Source organism: Salvelinus namaycush, unplaced genomic scaffold, assembly GCF_016432855.1.
Source record: "Salvelinus namaycush isolate Seneca unplaced genomic scaffold, SaNama_1.0 Scaffold15, whole genome shotgun sequence".
NCBI lineage: Eukaryota > Metazoa > Chordata > Actinopteri > Salmoniformes > Salmonidae > Salvelinus > Salvelinus namaycush.
In genome coordinates this window covers 674440-686375 of record NW_024058230.1, presented here as the reverse complement: position 1 = coordinate 686375, position 11936 = coordinate 674440, and the positions used below count along the sequence as shown (strand labels likewise).

Here is an 11936-nt window from a genome sequence, read left to right as displayed (position 1 = left end):
GCTGCTAGGGGGTAGCAACATCTGGGCTGCAAGGGGGTAGCGACATCTAGGTTACAAGGGGGTAGCGAAATCTAGGCTGCTAGGGGGTAGCGACATCTAGGCTACAAGGGGGTAGCGACATCTAGGCTGCAAGGGCGTAGCGACATCTAGGCTGCTAGGGGGTAGCAACATCTAGGCTGCTAGGGGGTAGCGACATCTAGGCTACAAGGGGGTAGCGACATCTAGGCTGCTAGGGGGTAGCGACATCTAGGCTGCTAGGGGGTAGCGACATCTAGGCTACAAGGGGGTAGCGACATCTAGGCTGCTAGGGGGTAGCGACATCTGGGCTGCAAGGGGGTAGCGACATCTAGGTTACAAGGGGGTAGTGACATCTAGGCTGCAAGGGGGTAGCGACATCTAGGCTACAAGGGGGTAGCGACATCTAGGCTACAAGGGGGTAGCAACATCTAGGCTACAAGGGAGTAGCGACATCTAGGCTACAAGGGGGTAGCGACATCTGGGCTACAAGGGGGTAGCGACATCTAGGCTACAAGGGGGTAGCGACATCAAGCCTGCATCTCTAATGGCACCCTATACTCTATAGTGCACTACTTTTGACCAGGACCCATAGGGCTCTGGTCTAAAGTAGTGCACTATATATGGAAATAGGGTTCCATAGGGCTCTGGTCCAAAGTAGTGCACTATATAGGGAATAGAGTGCAATTTGAGATGCGGATTAGACTTAGTGAGGCAGGGTTTTTATCAATATATCTTCTCTCCTCTGTTCAATGTTGAATGAGCTGATGATTTGATGTGTGCTGATGAAGAAAGGGCACGTTAGCAACATCATTCCACATCCTGTTAACAGACAATACCCCTGTCCTATCCATCACCAATGACAATCACCCCCCCAAAAAATGATATGGAACACACAAGGCCTGGTCTACACAAATTTTTTACCACAGTAAAAAAAAAAAAAAAAAAGTGCATATTTTTTTAGTACGGGGTCCTCCTTGTGGAAATCGAACCCCCCACCGTGGCATTACAAGCGTCATGCTCTACCAACTGAACCACACTGACCCTTAAAACACACCCCCCAGGGGTGTGTCCTCAGTCCTCTGCTGTACTCCCTGTTCACCCACAAACTGACTCAACACAGGGCCCCCCCAGGGGTGTGTCCTTCACCCCCTGCTGTACTCCCTGTTCACCCACAAACTGACTCAACACAGGGGCCCCCCAGGGGTGTGTCCTCAGTCCTCTGCTGTACTCCCTGTTCACCCACAAACTGACTCAACACAGGGGCCCCCCAGGGGTGTGTCCTCAGTCCTCTGCTGTACTCCCTGTTCACCCACAAACTGACTCAACACAGGGGCCCCCCAGGGGTGTGTCCTCAGTCCTCTGCTGTACTCCCTGTTCACCCACAAACTGACTCAACACAGGGGCCCCCCAGGGGTGTGTCCTCAGTCCTCTGCTGTACTCCCTGTTCACCCACAAACTGACTCAACACAGGGGCCCCCCAGGGGTGTGTCCTCAGTCCTCTGCTGTACTCCCTGTTCACCCACAAACTGACTCAACACAGGGGCCTCCCAGGGGTGTGTCCTCAGTCCTCTGCTGTACTCCCTGTTCACCAACAAACTGACTCAACACAGGGGCCCCCCAGGGGTGTGTCCTCAGTCCTCTGCTGTACTCCCTGTTCACCCACAAACTGACTCAACACAGGGGCCCCCCAGGGGTGTGTCCTCAGTCCTCTGCTGTACTCCCTGTTCACCAACAAACTGACTCAACACAGGGGCCCCCCAGGGGTGTGTCCTCAGTCCTCTGCTGTACTCCCTGTTCACCAACAAGCTGACTCAACACAGGGGCCCCCCAGGGGTGTGTCCTCAGTCCTCTGCTGTACTCCCTGTTCACCCACAAACTGACTCAACACAGGGGCCCCCCAGGGGTGTGTCCTCAGTCCTCTGCTGTACTCCCTGTTCAACAACAACTCCATCATCAAGTTTGCTAAACGACACCACGGTTTAGTCAGCCTATAGGGAGGTAGTAAGGGAACTGGCATTGTGGTGTCATGACAACAACCTTTCCCTCAACGTCAGCAAAACAAAGGAGATGATTGTTGACTTCAGGAAACAGAGGAGGGAACATGCCGCGATCCACATCAACAGGGACTGCAGTAGAGAGAGTTGGTCGTTTTAAGCTCCTCGGCGTCCACATCACAGAGGATTTGAAATGGACAAACAATTCCACCACTCTTGTCAAGAGGACTCAACAGCGTCTCTACTTCCTACTGTAGCTGAATAAAGTTAGCATTCCAGCCCGGGTCCTCTCCAAATACTTCCTCTGCACCATCGAGAGAATCCTGTCCAGTTGCATCATGGCCCGGTACGGGTATTGTTCCGTTCATGACCGCAAGGCCCCTCCAATGGGTGGAGAAGACAGCCCAGTACATTACTGGGGACGTGTTCAGGACATCTACTTGAAACGGTGCTTGAGGAAGTCCTGCAGCATAATCAAGGATCCCACACACCTCAGCCACAGCTGGTCAGTCCTTTACTGTCGGGGAGACAGTACACTACAGTAAATACTACAGTACAATACAGTAAATTCTACAGTACACTACAGTAAATACTACAGTATACCACAGTAAATACCACAGTATACCACAGTAAATACTACAGTACACTACAGTAAATACTACAGTACACTACAGTAAATACTACAGTATACCACAGTAAATACCACAGTATACCACAGTAAATACTACAGTACACTACAGTAAATACTACAGTACACTACAGTAAATACTACAGTACACTACAGTAAATACTACAGTACACTACAGTAAATACCACAGTACACTACAGTAAATACCACAGTATACCACAGTAAATACTACAGTACTACAGTAAATACTACAGTACACTACAGTAAATACTACAGTACACTACAGTAAATACTACAGTACACTACAGTAAATACCACAGTACACTACAGTAAATACCACAGTATACCACAGTAAATACTACAGTACTACAGTAAATACTACAGTACACTACAGTAAATACCACAGTATACCACAGTAAATACTACAGTACACTACAGTAAATACTACAGTACACTACAGTAAATACTACAGTACACTACAGTAAATACTACAGTACACTACAGTAAATACCACAGTACACTACAGTAAATACTACAGTACACTACAGTAAATACCACAGTAAATACTACAGTACACTACAGTAAATACTACAGTACACTACAGTAAATACTACAGTACACTACAGTAAATACTACAGTACAATACAGTAAATACTACAGTACACTACAGTAAATACTACAGTACACTACAGTAAATACCACAGTACACTACAGTAAATACCACAGTATACCACAGTAAATACTACAGTACTACAGTAAATACTACAGTACACTACAGTAAATACCACAGTACACTACAGTAAATACTACAGTACACTACAGTAAATACCACAGTAAATACTACAGTACACTACAGTAAATACTACAGTACACTACAGTAAATACTACAGTACAATACAGTAAATACTACAGTACACTACAGTAAATACCACAGTGTACTACAGTAAATACTACAGTACACTACAGTAAATACTACAGTACACTACAGTAAATACCACAGTATACCACAGTAAATACTACAGTACACTACAGTAAATACTACAGTACAATACAGTAAATACTACAGTACACTACAGTAAATACCACAGTGTACTACAGTAAATACTACAGTACACTACAGTAAATACTACAGTACACTACAGTAAATACTACAGTACACTACAGTAAATACCACAGTGTACTACAGTAAATACTACAGTACACTACAGTAAATACTACAGTACACTACAGTAAATACTACAGTACACTACAGTACTACAGTAAATACTACAGTACACTACAGTAAATACTACAGTACACTACAGTAAATACCACAGTGTACTACAGTAAATACTACAGTACACTACAGTAAATACCACAGTACATTAAAGTATACTACATTAAATACTACAGCACACTACGGTAAATACTACACTACACAACAGTAAATACCACAGTAAATACTACAGTACACTACAGTAAATACTACAGTGTACTACAGTAAATACTACAGTACACTACAGTAAATACTACAGTAAATACTACAGTAAATACTACAGTACACTACAGTAAATACTACAGTAAATACTACAGTACACTACAGTAAATACTACAGTATACCACAGTACTACAGTAAATACTACAGTACACTACAGTAAATACCACAGTGTACTACAGTAAATACTACAGTACACTACAGTAAATACCACAGTGTACTACAGTAAATACTACAGTACACTACAGTAAATACCACAGTACATTAAAGTATACTACATTAAATACTACAGCACACTACGGTAAATACTACACTACACTACAGTAAATACCACAGTACACAATAGTAAATACCACAGTAAATACTACAGTAAACTACAGTATATACTACAGTAAACTACAGTATACTACAGTAGATACTACAGTATACCACAGTACTACAGGAAATACTACAGTATACCACAGTAAATACTACAGTACACTACAGTAAATACTACAGTACACTACAGTAAATACCACAGTGTGCTACAGTGCTACAGTAAATACTGCAGTGTACTACAGTAAATACTACAGTATACTGCAGTACTACAGTACATACCACGGTAAATATTACAGTATACTACAGTAAATACTACAGTATTCACTGTAGTATTTTGAAGACTTCAGAATAGACATTTCAGCATAAGTATAATACCGGAAGGCACAAAGGGGGATTGGGTGCAAGTGTTTAAACTTTGCAGTATTAGCAATAGTAAATAATAGTCTGTTAGCAGCAGTTGTGATATGTGTAGTGTGTAGTGTGTAGTGTGTGTGTGTGTGTGTGTGTGTGTGTGTGTGTGTGTGTGTGTGTGTGTGTGTGTGTGTGTGTGTGTGTGTGTGTGTGTGTGTGTGTGTGTGTGTGTGTGTGTGAGAGTGAGTGAGTAAGTGGTAAAGATTGCCACTCCCCCACCTTTGGAAGATCTGTCTTCTCTCCAAAAAAGGTTATAACCAGAAAGGTTAACATCAGTATTCAAAACACTCTTTCTTAAAACCACGTCTCAGTAATGACCAACACATCTGGATTGGAGCTGTGAACCCACACTTTCAATTGATCCATTTTAGGTAAAAGCTTCTCGTGTTAACGTGCAGTAAACCCAGGTTTTTACGAGATCAGAAATCAGTGAAGCAAATATCAGAAAAACAAGTCAGAATTGGGGCTAGCAACAGTAGATGGGCCAGGGTTCAAAATAAACATTAAAAATCAAAAAATCTAAATCACATGTATTTATAAAGCCCTTCTTACATCAGCTGATATCTCAAAGTGCTGTACAGAAACCCAGCCTAAAACCCCAAACAGCAAGCAATGCAGGTGTAGAAGCACAGTGGCTAGGAAAAACTCCCTAGAAAGGCCAAAACCTAGGAAGAAACCTAGAGAGGAACCAGGCTGTGAGGGGTGGCCAGTCCTCTTCTGGCTGCGCCGGGTGGAGATTATAACAGAACATGGCCAAGATGTTCAAATGTTCATAAATTACCAGTATGGTCAAATAATAATAATCACAGTAGTTGTCAAGGGTGCAGAAAGTCAGCACCTCAGGAGTAAATGTCAGTTGGCTTTTCATAGCCGATCATTCAGAGTATCTCTACCGCTCCTGCTGTCTCTAGAGAGTTGAAAACAGCAGGTCTGGGACAGGTAGCACGTCCGGTGAACAGGTCAGGGTTCCATAGATGCAGGCAGAACAGTTGAAACTGGAGCAGCAGCACGGTCAGGTGGACTGGGGACAGCAAGGAGTCATCATGCCAGGTAGTCCTGAGGCATGGTCCTAGGGCTCAGGTCCTCCGAGAGAGAGAAAGAAAGAGAGAAAGAGAGAATTAGAGAGAGCATACTTAAATTCACACAGGACATCGGATAAGACAGGAGAAGTACTCCAGATATAACAAACTAACCCTAGCCCCCCGAAACCTAAACTACTGCAGCATAAATACTGGAGGCTGAGACAGGAGGGGTCAGGAGACACTGTGGGCCCATCCGGTGATACCACAGGACAGGGCCAAACAGGAAGGATATAACCCCACCCACTTTGCCAAAGCACAGCCCACACACCACTAGAGGGATATCTTCAACCACCAACGTACCATCCTGAGACAAGGCCGAGTATAGCCCACAAAGATCTCCGCCACAGCACAACCCAAGGGGGGGCGCCAACCCAGACAGGAAGATCACGTCAGTGACTCAACCCACTCAAGTGATGCACCCCTCCAAGGGACGGCATGAAAGAGCACCAGTAAGCCAGTGACTCAGCCCCTGTAATAGGGTTAGAGGCAGAGAATCCCAGTGGAGAGAGGGGAACCGGCCAGGCAGAGACAGCAAGGGCGGTTCGTTGCTCCAGAGCCTTTCCGTTCACCTTCACACTCCTGGGCCAGACTACACTCAATCATATGACGCACTGAAGAGATGAGTCTTCAGTAAAGACTTAAAAGTTGAGACCGAGTCTGCGTCTCTCACATGGGTAGGCAGACCATTCCATAAAAATGGAGCTCTATAGGAGAAAGCTCTGCCTCCAGCTGTTTGCTTAGAAATTCTAGGGACAATTAGGAGGCCTGTAATGCTTTGTAGGTTAGCAGTAAAACCTTGAAATCAGCCCTTGCCTTAACAGGAAGCCAGTGTAGGGAGGCTAGCACTGGAGTAATATGATCAAATTTTGGGGTTCTAGTCAGGATTCTAGGAGCCGTATTTAGCACTAACTGAAGTTTATTTAGTGCTTTATCCGGGTAGCCGATATCATCAACAGTAATACAATCAAGGCACGGCAGAGGACAGGGAGAGCTCTGCAGTGCTGATTTATGACATCTGAATGTGATTTGGTGGCAACAAGATCATATTATACAGCAATTTCATCAGGTAACATGAATACAAAGCCGGCGAGAGGTGACAAGAATGGGATGGGAGGCCAAAAGTCCGTGTAACCAATAGAGAGTCAGACTCCCGAGTGTGGGAACAAACAGTCTGTCCCACGGTTGGGTAAAGAAAGTTTGTAGTCAACAAAGCATGCAGGAATCATGAGGCAAATACGACTTGGGGTTAGCCATTGTAAGATCAGAGTCACTCGCCCCAACAATGCCTGTGTGCTGGAGGTGAGCGAGAGGGCGGAGTGTGGTGGGGGTACCTGTACCAGCCTGAGAACAGAGGAACATCTCTAGGCATACTACTCTTGGTATTTGTATGCGTCCTAAGAAATGAAGTCCGTATGAATTAAATGTCTCAGAGTAGGAGTGCTGTTTTAGGATCAGTTTAGCCTTTTAAATCACAATGAATAAGATTAGATGGACAAGGGGCACCTGATCCTAGATCTGCAATCTTACTCTTTGACGCTTGATACAAATGGTCCGTGGCTCCATAATACGCATTAGATGTTTGAATGATGCTGTTTGTTAGGAGCTGTGGGAGTTGTGAGTGATAGTGAAACGGCGGTGGATGTGGAAATGGTGGATGGTCTAGACAGTAAATACAAGCAGCAAATTGCAAGGCCTTGATGCACTGCATTTCCACTATAACGTTGTCTAAAGTCTTAGATCATTTTTTAAGGGGCATTTTAGTTTTTGGTAAAAAAAACATTTTTTTTTTTTTAAATCACCTGGAATTCAACAAAATATTTGTTTATTTTAGGAAATCTGTTCCCAAGTATTCCCACGAATGAAATTAGAGACATAGGTGATTGTGTCTCAATGTCATCAACGTTTGAAATTATTATTATTTTCAAATACAATCTCTTTTTGGGCTTAGTTGTGGTCAATTTGAAGTCTCCAAATGATTATAGCTTTGTTCCGGCTCCTCGAACCATCCACTCTGACAAAAATCGTACTTGCTGAATCTAATTGCCTACCTCTGGTATAAAGTATAATGGAATATAGCTTTGGAGTACTTTAAATGGGGTTGGCAGGTAGCCTGGTAGTTAGAGCGTTGGACTAGTAACCCAAAGGTTGCTAGACCAAATCCCTGAGCTGACAAGTTAAAAAGCTTTTCCCTGAACAAGGCAGTTAACCCACTGTTCCCCAGTAGGCCATCATTATAAATAAGAATTTGTTCATAAATGACTTGCCTAGTCAAATAAAGGTCAAATAAAAAATAAATAAAAATAAATCTTTCATTGAATCAGAAGGCTCTTTCATCATAAAACCTTTTGATATTGCCAATTATTTGAATGACTATTTCAAATCACATCAAATTTTATTTGTCACATACACATGTTTTTAGCAGATGTTATTGCAGGTGTAGCTAAACGCTTGTGTTTCTAGCTCCAACAGTGCAGTAATATCTAACAGTTCACAACAATAAACACACATCTAAAAGTAAAAGAATGGAATTAAGAAATATATAAATATTAGCATGAGCAATGTCGGAGTGGCATTGACTAAAATACAGTAGAATAGAATACAGTATGTACATATGAAATGAGTAAAACAGCATGTAAACATTATTGATGTGACTAGTGTTCCGTCAATAATGAGACAGCACCTGGTATCGATGACCTACATGGCAAGCTACCGAGGATGGTAGAGGTCTATATTACCCCTCTTTTAAATCTGAGCCTGGAGAAAAGTGTTTATCCTGGAGGGTCTGTCAGGCCGCTACCCAAGAATGGTAAAGGCCCTTTTACTGCTTCTAACAGCCGACCAATCAGCTTGCTGCCATCTCTTAGCTTAAACTTTTGAGAGAAAATGGTGTTTGACCAGATACAATGGTATTTCTCTCAGACTTTCAGCAAGCGTATAGAGAAGGGCACACTACACGTACTGCACTGACACAAATGACTGATGATTGGTTGGAAGAAATTGAGAAGAAGACGATTGTGGGAGCTGTACTGTTAGATTTCAGTGCAGCCATTGATATTATTGACCATAACGTATTATTGGCAAAACATACACTATAAATACAAAAGTATGTAGACATGTCTTCAAATTAGTGGATTCGGCTATTTCAGCCACACCCGTTGCTGACAGGTGTATAAAACCGAGCACACAGCCATGCAATCTCCATAGACAAACATTGGCAGTAGAATGGCCTTACTGAAGAGCTCAGTGACTTTCAACTTGGCACCGTCATAGGATGCCACCTTTCCAACAAGTCAGTTTGTCAAATTTCTGCCCTGCTAGAGCTGCCCTGGTCAACTGTAAGTGCTGTTATTGTGAAGTGGCCTAAAATCTCAATCTGAACATTTGATCGAGCGGTGATGCTGTTCGTAGGACACAATCTCATAGAGTCCGCAAGACTTTTGTTCCACTGATAGTATTCAGATGATAAGCTTTCAGAACATTCACGCCTAGTCTACTGGTCAATCAGGCCAAAGTAGTCTGGACACTTTCCACTTTTATACAGGTCAGTCACAGGTCAGTCACATTGGAAGTCTATTGAGACAGACTTTCGAACAAGTAGTCTATTGAGACAGTCTTTACAACCAGTAGTCTATTGAGACAGACTTTACAACTAGTAGTCTATTGAGACAGACTTTACAACTAGTAGTCTATTGAGACAGTCTTTACAACTAGTAGTCTATTGAGACAGACTTTACAACTAGTAGTCTATTGAGACAGACTTTACAACTAGTAGTCAGTCTTTACTAGTAGTCTATTGAGACAGTCTTTACAACTAGTAGTCTATTGAGACAGTCTTTACTAGTAGTCTATTGAGACAGTCTTTACTAGTAGTCTATTGAGACAGTCTTTACAACTAGTAGTCTATTGAGACAGTCTTTACAACTAGTAGTCTATTGAGACAGCCTTTACAACTAGTAGTCTATTGAGACAGTCTTTACAACTAGTAGTCTATTGAGACAGTCTTTACTAGTCGTCTATTGAGACAGTCTTTACAACTAGTAGTCTATTGAGACAGTCTTTACTAGTAGTCTATTGAGACAGTCTTTACAACTAGTAGTCTATTGAGACAGTCTTTACAACTAGTAGTCTATTGAGACAGACTTTACTAGTAGTCTATTGAGACAGTCTTTACTAGTAGTCTATTGAGACAGTCTTTACAACTAGTAGTCTATTGAGACAATCTTTACAACTAGTAGTCTATTGAGACATACTTTACAACTAGTAGTCTATTGAGACAGTCTTTACTAGTAGTCTATTGAGACAGACTTTACTAGTAGTCTATTGAGACAGTCTTTACTAGTAGTCTATTGAGACAGTCTTTACAACTAGTAGTCTATTGAGACAGTCTTTACAACGAGTAGTCTATTGAGACAGACTTTACTAGTAGTCTACTGAGACAGTCTTTACTAGTAGTCTATTGAGACAGACTTTACTAGTAGTCTATTGAGACAGTCTTTACCAGTAGTCTATTGAGACAGACTTTACAACGAGTAGTCTATTGAGACAGACTTTACAACGAGTAGTCTATTGAGACAGACTTTACTAGTAGTCTATTGAGACAGTCTTTACTAGTAGTCTATTGAGACAGTCTTTACAACTAGTAGTCTATTGAGACAGTCTTTACAACTAATAGTCTATTGAGACAGACTTTACAACTAGTAGTCTATTGAGACAGTCTTTACAACTAGTAGTCTATTGAGACAGACTTTACAACTAGTAGTCTATTGAGACAGACTTTACAACTAGTAGTCTATTGAGACAGACTTTACAACTAGTAGTCTATTGAGACAGTCTTTACTAGTAGTCTATTGAGACAGTCTTTACAACTAGTAGTCTATTGAGACAGACTTTACAACTAGTAGTCTATTGAGACAGACTTTACAACTAGTAGTCTATTGAGACAGACTTTACAACCAGTAGTCTATTGAGACAGTCTTTACTAGTAGTCTATTGAGACAGACTTTACAACTAGTAGTCTATTGAGACAGTCTTTACTAGTAGTCTATTGAGACAGTCTTTACTAGTAGTCTATTGAGACAGACTTTACAACTAGTAGTCTATTGAGACAGACTTTACATAGGCTATTGGTGCCAATCACTATAGCCTAATACTCCTCCAATCAATAGACATATTTAGTGTGCTGCCGGCAGACAACGCTGCAGAATATCCCCCCAAAAAACTAATCATAACCTTTATATTCACCACTGCATCTTGTATCAAAAGGTTGGCTGGTCCTCATTAAAGTCCTATAAATCATTTCATTATTCTCTTTTTTGTTTACAAAGCTCTACTACACAAGCTTCCAACTTACCTAACTTTGTTGTTGAAGTTTGAAAGAATGAGCAACCAAACCCGCTCTCAGGATTGGTTAACTTTTGAGACCCTCTGATTTAGACCAATTATTAAGGTAAATCTTTCTTTAGTTTTAGTGGCCCCCCATGGTTGAAATAACCTTTCAAAATTCATTGCATGTTGATTAGGACTCTGGTGTTGAATGAATTCATTGAGGATTGCGATTGTTTCGATTTATTGTTTATTTGTTGAAATTGACGTTTTTTATTATTCTTGTATTAATTGTATTAATTGTAATGTAAATTGTGCTTCCTTTTGTGAGAACATTTGTACTCAGGGAACCATTTGGAATGAGACCCTGGTCTCAATTGGGCTACGCTGAATAAATAAATGTTAATAAAATAATGATTTAACATGATTTTTGAATGACTACCTCATCTCTGTACCCCAACACATACAGTTATCTGGAAGGTCCCTCAGTCGAGCAGTGAATTTCAAACACAGATTCAACCACAAAGACCAGGGAGGTTTTCCAATACCTCGCAAACAAGGGCACTTATTGGTAGATGAGCAAAAATAAAAAAGCAGACATTGAATATCCCTTTGAACATGGTGAAGTTTTAATTCAACTTTGGATTGTGTATCAATACACCCAGTCACTACAAAGATACAGGTGAGGA

At 41.7% G+C, this 11936-nt stretch overlaps 1 protein-coding gene across 1 annotated transcript in view; it reads right to left on the bottom strand.

Moving 5' to 3' along the window:
* The window catches only part of LOC120036881 (salivary glue protein Sgs-3-like), a 70028-nt gene that overhangs the window by 1924 nt on the left and 56168 nt on the right, over positions 1–11936 (bottom strand). The gene's annotated exons all lie outside the window — the stretch shown is intronic.